The sequence below is a fragment of the Hypanus sabinus genome, chromosome 10, assembly GCF_030144855.1.
Source record: "Hypanus sabinus isolate sHypSab1 chromosome 10, sHypSab1.hap1, whole genome shotgun sequence".
In the NCBI taxonomy this organism is placed as follows: domain Eukaryota; kingdom Metazoa; phylum Chordata; class Chondrichthyes; order Myliobatiformes; family Dasyatidae; genus Hypanus; species Hypanus sabinus.
In genome coordinates, this window is record NC_082715.1 from 167,136,306 (window position 1) to 167,148,057 (window position 11,752).

Genomic DNA, 11,752 nt, shown 5'->3' on the forward strand with positions numbered 1-11,752 from the left:
TTAAAATTTCCCCTAATGTATCCTGTGCCAAATTCAATTTGTGTTTTTTCTCTAGTTCCTTCAGCCTATTTTGTAATTCCTCTAATGTTTTATTCCTTATTTTTTTCTTATATGAAGATATCGCTATAATTTTCCCTCTTAAGACAGCCTTCAGAGTATCCCATAAAATGGGAGGTGAAACCTCTCCATTATCATTAAATTCTAAGTAGAGACCTATTTATTTTTTAATTTGTTCCTTAAAGTACGGATCATTGAGTAAACGTGAATTTAGTTTCCAAATAGTATTCTTCGGTTGTAGGTCAAAATCAACAGATAAATATATAGGTGCATCTGCTGTCCCAATTCCACAGGTGTTTGTTTTGTACTTTGTCTTTTCCAAATGTTATGAAATAGTCTATTCTTGTATATACAGAATGTGGAGCAGAATAATGAGTGTAATCCCTTCTGTCAGGGAAAAGGTCCCTCCATATATCAATTAAACCAACATCCTCAAAAAGTGCATTAACTTTCTTATGTAAGGATTTTGTTTCATAGCTTTTTCTATTGGAAGAGTCTAAGTTTGGTTGTAATTGTAAATTTAAGTCTCCCCCACATATCAGGAGACCTTCTGTTTCTACTACCATAATGTCAGTAATTTTCTGAAAGAAACCAATATCACTTCCCAGGGGTGCGTACATATTCGATAGAGTAACTGAATTTCCATCTATATTCCCCCTTACCAGAAAATATCTGCCCTCTTTATCTCCCATTTTGAATACTATTTCAAAATTTAGCTTACTTGAGTTAAGAATAGCAACTCCTCTCCTATGACCTGATTTATATGAGGAGAAAAACAAATCAGAGAAGACCATTCTCTTTAGTTTTCTATGCTCATTATCACTTAAATTAGTTTCCTGTAAATATACTAAATGGGCTTGTTCTTTTTTTTTTTCATTTTGGATAAAATTCTATAACGTTTGAATGGAATTAATAGCCCATTGACATTAAAATAAATGAATTCTACTTTGTCCTTAGCTATCTGTATTTATCTGTCAATGTATCAATAAAATTAGCAGAATGAAACTTAATCAATCTACTCCCTGAACAAATAAGAACCAAGAAACGTAAATAACAACAAAAATGGCAATGAACGTGTGATTCCAAGGCTGAGGTCTCTGGTAGATGATCCTGCGTTGAGCTAGAGGAAATGCCGAGCCGTGGGGGATAACCCATCCTACTTGTGAGTTGAGGGCCGCCATTGCAGTCTTCATAAAATTCAGATAACAAATTTATTACACAGAAAAGATTTCCCTGTGTACTCCTACTCTCTCTCTCTCTCTCTCTCTCTCTCTCTCTCTCTCTCTCTCTCTCTCTATATATATATATATATATATATATATATATATATATATATATATATACACACACACGCACACACATATATATCCTCATTTTGGTGGGGAAAGAGGAGTAAGTGAGCGAATAAATAAGAATAACTAAGTAATATGAAATACACATTATAATAAGTATTTCTCGAGAAAGGTATATCACCGTCTACTTTTGCTTCCGTTTAGCTTCTCAACATTTTTAAAGTTAGCCATTATGGCTCACCTGGAGGGGGTGAGGGCTGTCTTTGGAAAATTCCCAGTCTCTTCCTGATATACTTCCCTCAGCCTCCTCCCGTCTCCTGCCTTCTCGATTCTCGCACTATTTCCCAAGCGGAGCGGGATAATTCCTCTGTCAGGCTTTCCCTCAGTTTGATCATGCTGATGGGCAACCCTCTGGCCTTCATTTCTATAGTAGCCTCTTCCACTGTCTGATACAGTTGGATCCCATCTTGATAAAACACTCGGTTTAGCAGGGTACGGAGTTTGAAATCTAATCCTTTCTTGCTTTAGTATTCGCTTCAGAGTATTCTTTACGTTTCTGCAGGACCGCGGGGGGGGGGGTGCTAATCTTTGTCAAAGTATATTAACTTATCATCTAAAAACACCCTCTTCTTACCCAGGCCTTGCGTAGAATCTCCGCCTTGGTACTGCTTCGAAGGAATTTTATTATTATTGAGCGTGGCTTATCTGCTCTATCTCGGGTAGGCTTCCAGACGAGTGCATGATGCGCCGTCTCAATTTCCAACTCCATAGTCGAGGGAAGCTCCAGTGCGTCCCGCAGCAACTTTCTGACAAACTCCATCATAGACAAGCCCTCCGCTCCTTCGGGAATGTTGTATATTCTGATATTTTTCCGCCGTGATCTTCTTTCCAGGTCAAGCAGTTTACCTTCTTGTTGATATATCTTTATCGTCTTACTTTGTATCCGTTCCACGTTTTGAACGCGATCTTCCACCTTCTCAATTCGAGTCTCTGCCACCGCTATTTTTTAATTGACATTGGTGAGCTCTGACTTAATATCATGTAGCTGCTGTTTTATATCGTTCTGAAACTCCCTTATCTCTTTCAATATTTCGATCATATTTGCCGCTTCAGCTGAACGAGGCCCAGCGTCCGCCTCACTAGCACGCGGTTGGGTAGGAGAGCCGCTCCCTGCACTCCTCTCGGACACAGGCTCCACAGTATCGCTTATTTTATTTCCATTTTTTCCCCATTCTTGCCCCTCTTATCAATTCAAATACTTTCGAAATATACTATATTTGATGGGTTAACGGGGCTTAATACGCGTTTTTCCGGAGGAGCTAGTGAATAAGCTGCCATTCTCGAAGATGACATCACCGGAACCCCAGTTTCCCAAATTTGATGGAAACAGGATAGGGAGGATAAGTCTGATGTGTGGGTCACGTTCTTTGTTCTTAATGACTGACAGAGACCCTCACACCCACCGCATCAGACACACACACAGCCTGTGACTGGAACTGGGTCTTAACGGGAGTTTTAGAGGATACCTAATGTGGTAATTAAGAACACAATCAGCAGCTCTTGTATAGTTTAGGCAATTGTCTGGAGAGAAACGGTTTATTGCCATTTCTAAATGCTGTGTGCAGGAGCAACGTATCTGTTTTCTGTCTGTATTCTGTGTTGCATGTTTATTATGGTAACTACTCACGTGAGTTAGGGCGTGGTGAAAGCAAAGTGAATAACTTACATATTCGTAGTTTGTTTTGGGCAGAGAATTAAGAAGGCATACGGAGCATAGCCCTTCATAAATCATGGGATTGAGTTTAAGAGCCACGAGGTAATGTTGCAGTTATACAGGACCTTGGTCAGACAGCTCTTGGAGTACTGTGCTCAATTCTGGTCGCCTCTCTACAGGAAGTACGTGGAAACCGTAGAAAGTGTGCAGAGATTTACAAGGATGTTGCGTGGATTGAGGAGCATGCCTTATGAAAACAGGTTGAGTGAGCTCGGCCTTTTCTCCTTGGAGCAACAGAGGATGAGAGGTGACCTGATAGAGGTGTGATGAGAGGCAATGATCTTGTGGATAGTCAGAGGCTTTTTCCCAGGGATGAAAGAAAGCATATCTTGGAAGGTGCTTGCAAGTAGGTATAGAGGAGATGTCAAGAGTAAGTTTTATTTTACGCACAGTGGTGAGTGCATGGAATGGGCTGCCGGTGGCGGCAGTGGAGGCAAAAACCATAGGGTCTTTTAAGAGACTCCTGGATAGGTACATGGAAGAATAGAGGGCTATGGGTAAGCCTAAGTAGTTCTAAGGTAAGGAAATTTCGGCAGAGCTTCACAGGCCGAAGGGCCTGTATTATGCTGTAGGTTTTCTATGTTTCGATGTTTCAATGCTTCAAGATTATGCGTTGCTAAAAATGGATCAAATAAATATCTTCAACCTTTTTGAACATCATTATTGGAGTGATTGGAGGGTGCGTCATACAAGTATACCAATCTGTGCAAGTTCGCCAGCAACGACAATTTGTTAGAATTGGCCGTTGTGCTGTGTTTATTTCAAATATACGAGTTTGTTTAGTGACCTTTGACAGAATCAAATCAAAATATAATCCCTCACCTTGAGAAATATCACACTCGTCTTATTGATCCATCTGTTCCTTTAACTTTGAGATTTCCTCCTGAATTAACCTTGTATTCTCTTGAATCTCTTGAAGATTTTTCACCATTGGATTTAGAATCATCTCCTCTTTCTCCCTGAGATCCCTGAGTAAGCTCTGCTCTTTCTCAGTGAAAATCTGACGCAGTTCAGCAAACTGGGATGTGATGTGGGTCTGAACGCTGTGTGACTGTTCCTGTCAAATGAGAGGTGAAGATGTGTTTACTGAAGTGCTGTGTTCGGTCCATTGAAGCACATGCTAGCTCTGAAACAATCCTGTCCACCCCATTCCCTCATGTTTTCCTGAAACTTATTCTCCCTCATTGACCCATTAACTCCCACCTGATTCACATTATGTGTGTAGGGTAGGATGATTCACATACATCCTCCCCCACATTCACAGGGTTAATTGTAATTAACCATTCATACGGCACATTCTTGGGATGGTCTGAAACTGTTGTTCTCCCAGGGAGAGCATGCAAACTCCACACAGACAGCACCAGATGTCAGGATCAAACCCAGGTCACTGGAGCAGCAATACTCTGCTTTTCTGCATTAAAGGGAGCAAAACGATACACTAATATCAGAAATTCTTCTCAGGAACCCTCACTCCGTAAATCTTCTCTTTTGGGTGTTGCTCCTTTTCCTGGAAGTCTGATTTCTTTTCTGTCGGAGAGTCTAAGGAAGATATTATCTGATCCTGGAAGTCAGAGAGTGAGGGAAATAGAAACAAAGATGCAACAAAAGAAGAAGGTGATCAAACCCGATTATCGCCACAAAATGCCGGAGGAACTCAGTGAGTCAGGCAGCTTCTGTGCAGGGGAAATATTCAGTCGGTGTTCCAAGATGAGACCCTTCATTACACCCGGGACAGATGTCAGAATAAAAAGTTTGGGGATGAGAACCAACTGACAGGTGACGGCTGATACAACATGAGGGGGAATGTGGGGGAGGTGATGAAGTAAGAAGCTGACAGGGGACAGGTGGAAGAGGAAACGAGCTGAAAGAGGATTCTGATACAACAGGGCAATCAACCACGGAAGAAACGGGAGGAACTGGGACTGTTCGGTGCCGCGGGAAGAGATGTAGGAGTCAGGTGTAGCACTTATCCCGTTTGCAGGTGTCAGTGCAAGGAGGGAGATCAGTCGGGAGGAGCAAGTGGATAAGGGCGATACAGTACGAGGAGCGATCCCTACAAAGAGCAGAGAGTTGTGGGCTGTAGGATGGAGAGATGGTAGAATCCCATTGGAGATGGCGGAAGTTGCAGAGAATAATGTGTTTGTTTTAGAGTCATGTGATGGTATGTAGGACAAGAGAAAAAGGGTTGAGTATCAAATTAACGTTAGTTTTACCATGTATATTTTAACGACTTCGTTAATCATCACAAAACGGTGCTCTGTGTTCCTGCACCTCTCTACAGATCAGACAGACCAGTATCTTGTCCGTTTCACAAAACAGCTTCAGTTCTTCCTCATGTTCCTCGCAGCGATGTTTACTTTCCTTACCTTTCAGATTCAGGCTTAGATTTCGAACTTTTTCAACCAGATTTGCTAAGGCCCGATTGACCCTGAGGGTGCGGTCAGCAAACACCTCTCTACATTCCGGGCTGGAGTTTCTCTCCTCCCTTTCCCAACACTGTGTGATACAAGAGCGACAGAAGTTGTGCCTGCACTCCAGTGATACCGGATCGGTGAAGAAATCCAAGCAGGTGGGACCAATTGCCTCCTCAGTCCAACTCTCGGCCGGTCCTTCCGAAACCATGTTAACTCCTGGCGCTTCCTGATTCAGAATGCTTTCACTTTCAGGGAGCTGCTGATCCCTGCAGTACCACGATTGTCCACTACGCGTGCAGCAGTGTCAGGGAATTAGAATTATACTGATGTCTGTGGGAAGGAATTGTGGTATCTATATTGGGGGGGGGGGGGATCAGAAACAGATTAAACAGGTCAGAACAGAAATGAAAACTCGGCCATGCAACCCCATCCCGTAAAAACCTAGTGCCACAAAAACATCAACTGAACCTCTAAAGGCCTCATCCCTGGGATCAGAAGGACCTTCCCCTGGAAGACGATTGAAATCGTGTGGCGAAAGGAGAAGCAACAGGACCGATCAACCCTCAGCCCTGGACTGGGGACTCTGGCAAGCTGCTGTTGGCGGCCTGTACTCCAGTAGGTGTGAAGGGCTAAAGAAGAAGCAGAACAGAAATGAAGCCGGAGAGAAGAGCCTGGTTCAGTCTGACACAGTACTGAAAGCGGTAAGTTCTGAAAAGAGAGACACAAGAGACTTCAGATGCTGGAATTTCAAGTAAGAAACGTGACGACAGAGGATTGGAATGGGTCAGGCAGCAACTGTGGAGAGAAATGTACAATCGACTTTCTGGGTCGATATCCTTCATCTGGACTGTCTCAACCTGAAATGTCGATTCGCAATTTCCCTCCACAGATGCTGCCTGATGAGCTGTGCAACTCCAGCAGCTCATTTTTACTTTCTTCGAGGTATAAAGAGTGTCAGGCTGGGGTGTAACACCGTGTTTTAAAACGATTATTAAATCAGTTCATACCATGCGAGTGGGGATGTGGAGGATATTGTGCTGTAAGCAGACAGATGCAGCAGTGATGACCGACCTGTGGCTGCAGGAAAAAGCACAGGACGGGACATTCTACGTCACGACGTATTGGATTCGGTCCAATACATCATGGGTGGAGCCCTCCCAAACATTGAGCACAGCTACATGAAACACTGTCAGAGCAGAGGAGCATCCATCATCAGAAATGCTCACCACCCGGGCCAGGCTCTTTTCTCACTGCTGCAGTCCGGTAGAAGCTAGGAGAGACTCTGGACTTGCACCACCAGGTTCAGGATCAGTTACTACCCCATCATCAGGCTCTTGAACAAATCAAAGATAACTATGCTGAGTTGCCCATCCATTGAGATGCTCCCACAACGAATGATCACACTGGGCCTGTGTCAGAATGAGAGAAATAAGAGACAGACACAATCTCACAGGGCTGGGCCAGGAATGATGTTTCCTCAGGCTGGAGTGTGGAGCCACGCACCACAGACTCAAATTCCAAGGTCACCTCAAGACTCCAGAAATGAGGGGAAACGTCCTCACCCTGAGTGCAGACAACCATTGCAATTTTCTCCACAAGGTTCCTAAAGTCAAAAGACATATTTTGGGGCTCGGTGATGACAGGAATGTTGCAGGAAAATAGTGCTCAGGAAAGAGATAAGGCATTTTCTGAATGAGGTACAGAATCAGAGTGAGGGGCCGAATGGCAACACCTGCACCTGCTGCTTATTTTCTGATACAGGAGTTTACCTTTGCACCTTGTTCTCCCTTGGCCTGCAGCCTGTCGGATTGCACAGGGGAGTGGTCAGAGCTCCAGAGATCCATCAGCAGCTGCTGCGTTTGTTTCATGTTCTCGCTATTTATTGCTATTTATTTATATTTGCATTTGCACAGTTTGTTGTCTTCTGCACTCTAGTTGATCTTTCCTTGATGCTGTTATAATTACTACTCTACAGAATTTTTTTTGTATGTGGGCAGGAAAATGAATCTGGGTGTTGTATGCTGAGAATTATTTGTACTCCAATAATAAAATTTACTTTAAACTTTGTGCTTCGGGAACTCCCCTTGATTCTGAGAACAAACTGAGACTGACATCTCCAGCTCCCGGCCGCAGCCTGTCTCAGAGAGCACCACGGGAACAAACATGCTCTCATTGGTGGAGCGTGTCAGTGGGCGGGACGCTGAGCGCTCAAAACGGACCAAACTTTAGAACCGGAAGCGACTGGAGGCACTGAGAAGTCGGAGATCGGGAGCAATACTTCCGATAAAGTCTGCAACACCGGCTGGGGTCTTAATTCCTTCAGATGGCAGAGGTGAAGAGACTGGCCGAGATTTCACGTGACGTTTCAGCTACACGGAGGGTGCCTGGCGTTTTCCCGCCGTGGATCGGAGTCTGTTGTCTGAAGCTGCCTCCCAGACCGGTCCCCTGTTGCTGGGAGACGGGAGATGCTCTGCAGTAGCTGTCGATGGATCTCTGAAGCCCTCACCGGTTCTCTGTGCAATCCGACAGGCTGATGGCCAAAGGAAAAAAGTGCGAAGGTAAACTTGTGCTTTAGAAAATAAACATGACTGGGCATGGCCATTCGGCCCCTCGCACCTTCTCTGCCCTTCATTCAAAACATGCCTGAACTTTGACCTCAGCGCCACTTTCCCGTAGTGTTTCCAAAATTTGCCTTTTGAATTTAGAAACCTTGTGGAGAAAATTCCAAAGATGCACTGCACTCTGGGTGAGGAAATTTCTTCTCATCTCCATCCTGTGAGACAGTGTCTGTCTCAGTCAGACCACCTCCTATTTCTCTAATTTTGAGACAGTCCCAGCCTGTGTAATCTCTCCGAGGACACAACCACCCCCACCCCATCAGTGAATCTGGAAAGCTTCTCTTCATTCCCTTCATCCTGAAGGCTGACTCGGGGAGGGATATCAGAACTGTGCACAGGGTTCCATGTCCGCTCTCACCAGGACCCCATACACTGTATCTTTAGCATCAATGACAGAAGGAATTGCTTCTCACATTCAGAACAGGTGGAGCATCTCACTGTGGTGTGAACTTGCTGATGTATCTTCAGACTGGATGACTGCCCACACACAGAGCGGGTGAATGCCCTGTACTCACTGTGAACTCACGGGTGTGTCTGCGAGTAGACTGTGAGTGAATCCCTACCCACACTGAGAGAAGGAGAATGATATCTCACAGCAATCAATTCTCTGGCAATTCAGAAAGGTGAATAAGATGATGAGGGCCAGAGGATTTTTCCCAAGACTGAAATGGCTCACATGAGTCAATTATAAAGGAGGAAATTACGACACATTTGGATAGCAATAGAAGGATCAGTCCGAGTCAGCATGGATTTACAAAGGGAAAATCATGCTCGACTAATCTTCTGGAGTTTTTTGAGGATTTAACTATGAAAATGGACAAGGGAGAGCCAGTGGATGCAGTGTACCTGGACTTCCAGAAAGCCTTTGATGAAGTCCCACATAGGAGATTAGTGGTCAAATTAGGGAACATGGTATTGGGGGCAGAGTACTAACATGGATTGAAAATTGACTGGCTGACAGGAAACTAAGAGTAGCGATTAACAGGTCCCTTTCGGAATGGCAGGCTGTGACCAGTGGGGTACCTCAAGGTTCAGTGCTGGGACCACAGCTGTTTACAATATACATTAATGATTTAGATGAAGGGATTAAAAGTAACATTAGCAAATTTGCCGATGACACAAAGCTGGGTGGCAGTGTGAAATGTCAGGAGGATGTTATGAGAATGCAGGGAGATTTGGTTGCAGTTTAATATGGATGTGTGAGGTTATCCACTTTGGTGGAAAGAACAGGAAGGCAGATTAAAAACTACATGGAGTCAAGTTAGGAAAAGGGGAAGTACAACAAGATCCAGGTGTTCTTGTACATCAGTCAATGAAAGCAAGCATGCAGGTACAGCAGGCAGTGAAAAAAGCTAATGGCATACTGGCCTTTATAACAAGAGGAATTGAGTATAGGAGTAAAGAAGTCCTTCTGCAGCTGTACAGGGCCCTGGTGAGACCCCACCTGGAGTATTGTGTGCAGTTTTGGTCTCCAAATGTGAGGAAGGACATTCTTGCTATTGAGGGAGTGCTGCGTAGGTTCACAAGGTTAATTCCCAGAATGGCGGGACTGTCATATGTTGAAAGATTTGAGTGACTAGGCTTGTATACACTGGAATTTAGAAGGATGAGAGGGGATCTGATTGAAACATATAAGATTATTAAGGGATTGGACACGTTGGAGACAGAAAGCATGTTCCCACTGATGGGTGAGTCCAGAACTAGAGGCCACAGTTTAAGAATAAGGGGTAGGCCATTTGGAACAGAGATGCGGAAAAAAGTTTTCACCCAGAGAGTGGTGGATATGTGGAATGCTCTGCCCCGGAAGGCAGTGGAGGCCAAGTCTCTGGATGCTTTCAAGGGAGAGTTAGATAGAGCTCTTATAGATAGCGGGGTCAAGGGATATGGGGAGGGGGCTGGAATGGGGCACTGATTGTGTATGATCAGCCATGATCACTGTGAATGGCGGTGCTGGCTAGAGGGGCCGAATGGCCTACTCTTGCATCTATTATCTATTGTCTATGAGGGGGCATAGTTTTAAGGTGCTTTGAAATAGGTACGGGGGAATGTCAGAGGTAAGTTTTTCACACAGAGAGTGGTGGGTGTGTGGAATACACTGCGAAGGTGGGAAAGGCGGATACAAGAGCGTATTTTAAGAGACTCTCAGATAGATACATGGAGCTAGGAAAAGTAGAGGCGATGTGGTAGGGAAATTCTGGGCAGTTTCTCAGTTAGGTTGCACGGTTGGCTCAACATTCTGGGCCAAAGGGCACGTAATCTACTGTAGATTTTTATGTTTCTATGTGAACTCCTCATCTTCTGACAACACAAGGATCAGGCATCCTGAATGATCATCAAATTCTCTGACTGTATTCCTGTCTGTATGAAAATGGGCTATTTCTGCCTTCAATCAGCCCGTGGCTTGGCTTAATTTGTCCTGACCTTTGGTATTATTTCAAGTTCTGGTCATGTTCCACAACACTACAAAGAGCACTTGTCACTACATGCATGCTCCTGGAGATTTTCTAATTATATTCATCCCCTCCCCCCCAGCTGACTGACAGTGATGAACCCATTGATGGCAATGCTAATGAACCTGAAGGGTAGGGTTTTTCTCATTGGAGAGTGGCAATTTTGTGATGTGAACTCACAAGCCACTTGTCACCGAGGACAAAGCTGTTTTATATCGTTATTTACCCAGAGAGAACTAAAGCTGACGGAAGGACTTTTTTTTGCCATACAGCACTAATTGACATTTTTATTGACTAGACGGTAGACTATTCATCCGAGATTAATTGGGAAATACATTTTTGTTCCGAGTTACTAATCCTCGGATTTACATAGCTGGAGCTAGGCTGTGTTTGGGAGATACATTCACTCCCACTTCTTCTGACTGTACGGGGACAACGCTGGTTATGTCACCCATGGCTGCCTCTTTACCCAGAAGGCCCCACGAACGAGAAACCTATCTGTCCGCCATCGAAAGCTCCAGCGATGCGAGTGCTCCGCAAAAATGGCGGCGGCTCTAGCGCTCATCAGCCGAAAGCCCCGCGGGGCCCGGGTACGGCTCGTGAGACAGGGGCTGTCCTGGGGTACAGGACGAGTGTGGCAAGAGATCACAATAGTAACCCTACAATCAGACGCCGGTGATTAACTCCCGCCCGGAGACCCCTCCTACCTGCGGCCAAGCCTTGAGAGCGCCCGTCTACTGAACGCATGCGCAATATTTAGGATTCCGTGTTACCTCTGCACATGCGCATGGAGTAAATAGGAGAAAATTTAAAGACTTACAAAAAAAAGCCAGATGAACTCAACAGGTCGGGCAGCATCCGTTGAAAGAAGCAGTCAATGTTTCGGGCCAAGTCCTGACGAATGGCGGTGCAGACTCGAGGGGCCGAATGGTCTCCTTCTGCACCTATTGTCTATTGTTGAGTTCATCCTGCTTTTTTGTAAGTCTTGATTTGACCACAACATCTGCAGTGTACTTTGTGTGTGATGCACCATCAGTAACTCACTCTGAGACGTAAGGCGAGATATCAGCTTTTATTGACTGGAAGAAGGAACCAGGAGTGAGTGACCATCATACTACGTCCTGGAGACTGAGAGAGAGCATAGGCC

The 11,752-nt window shown here is 44.7% G+C and overlaps 1 long non-coding RNA gene across 1 annotated transcript; it reads right to left on the reverse strand.

Moving 5' to 3' along the window:
* Positions 1-3,828: 3,828 nt before the first annotated feature.
* LOC132401311 (uncharacterized) lies at positions 3,829-11,359 on the reverse strand. Its single transcript, XR_009514547.1, has 3 exons — positions 11,313-11,359; positions 7,307-8,067; positions 3,829-5,889 (listed from the first exon to the last, which is right to left on the reverse strand). It is a non-coding gene; the product is annotated as an uncharacterized LOC132401311 (long non-coding RNA).
* Positions 11,360-11,752: the final 393 nt, after the last annotated feature.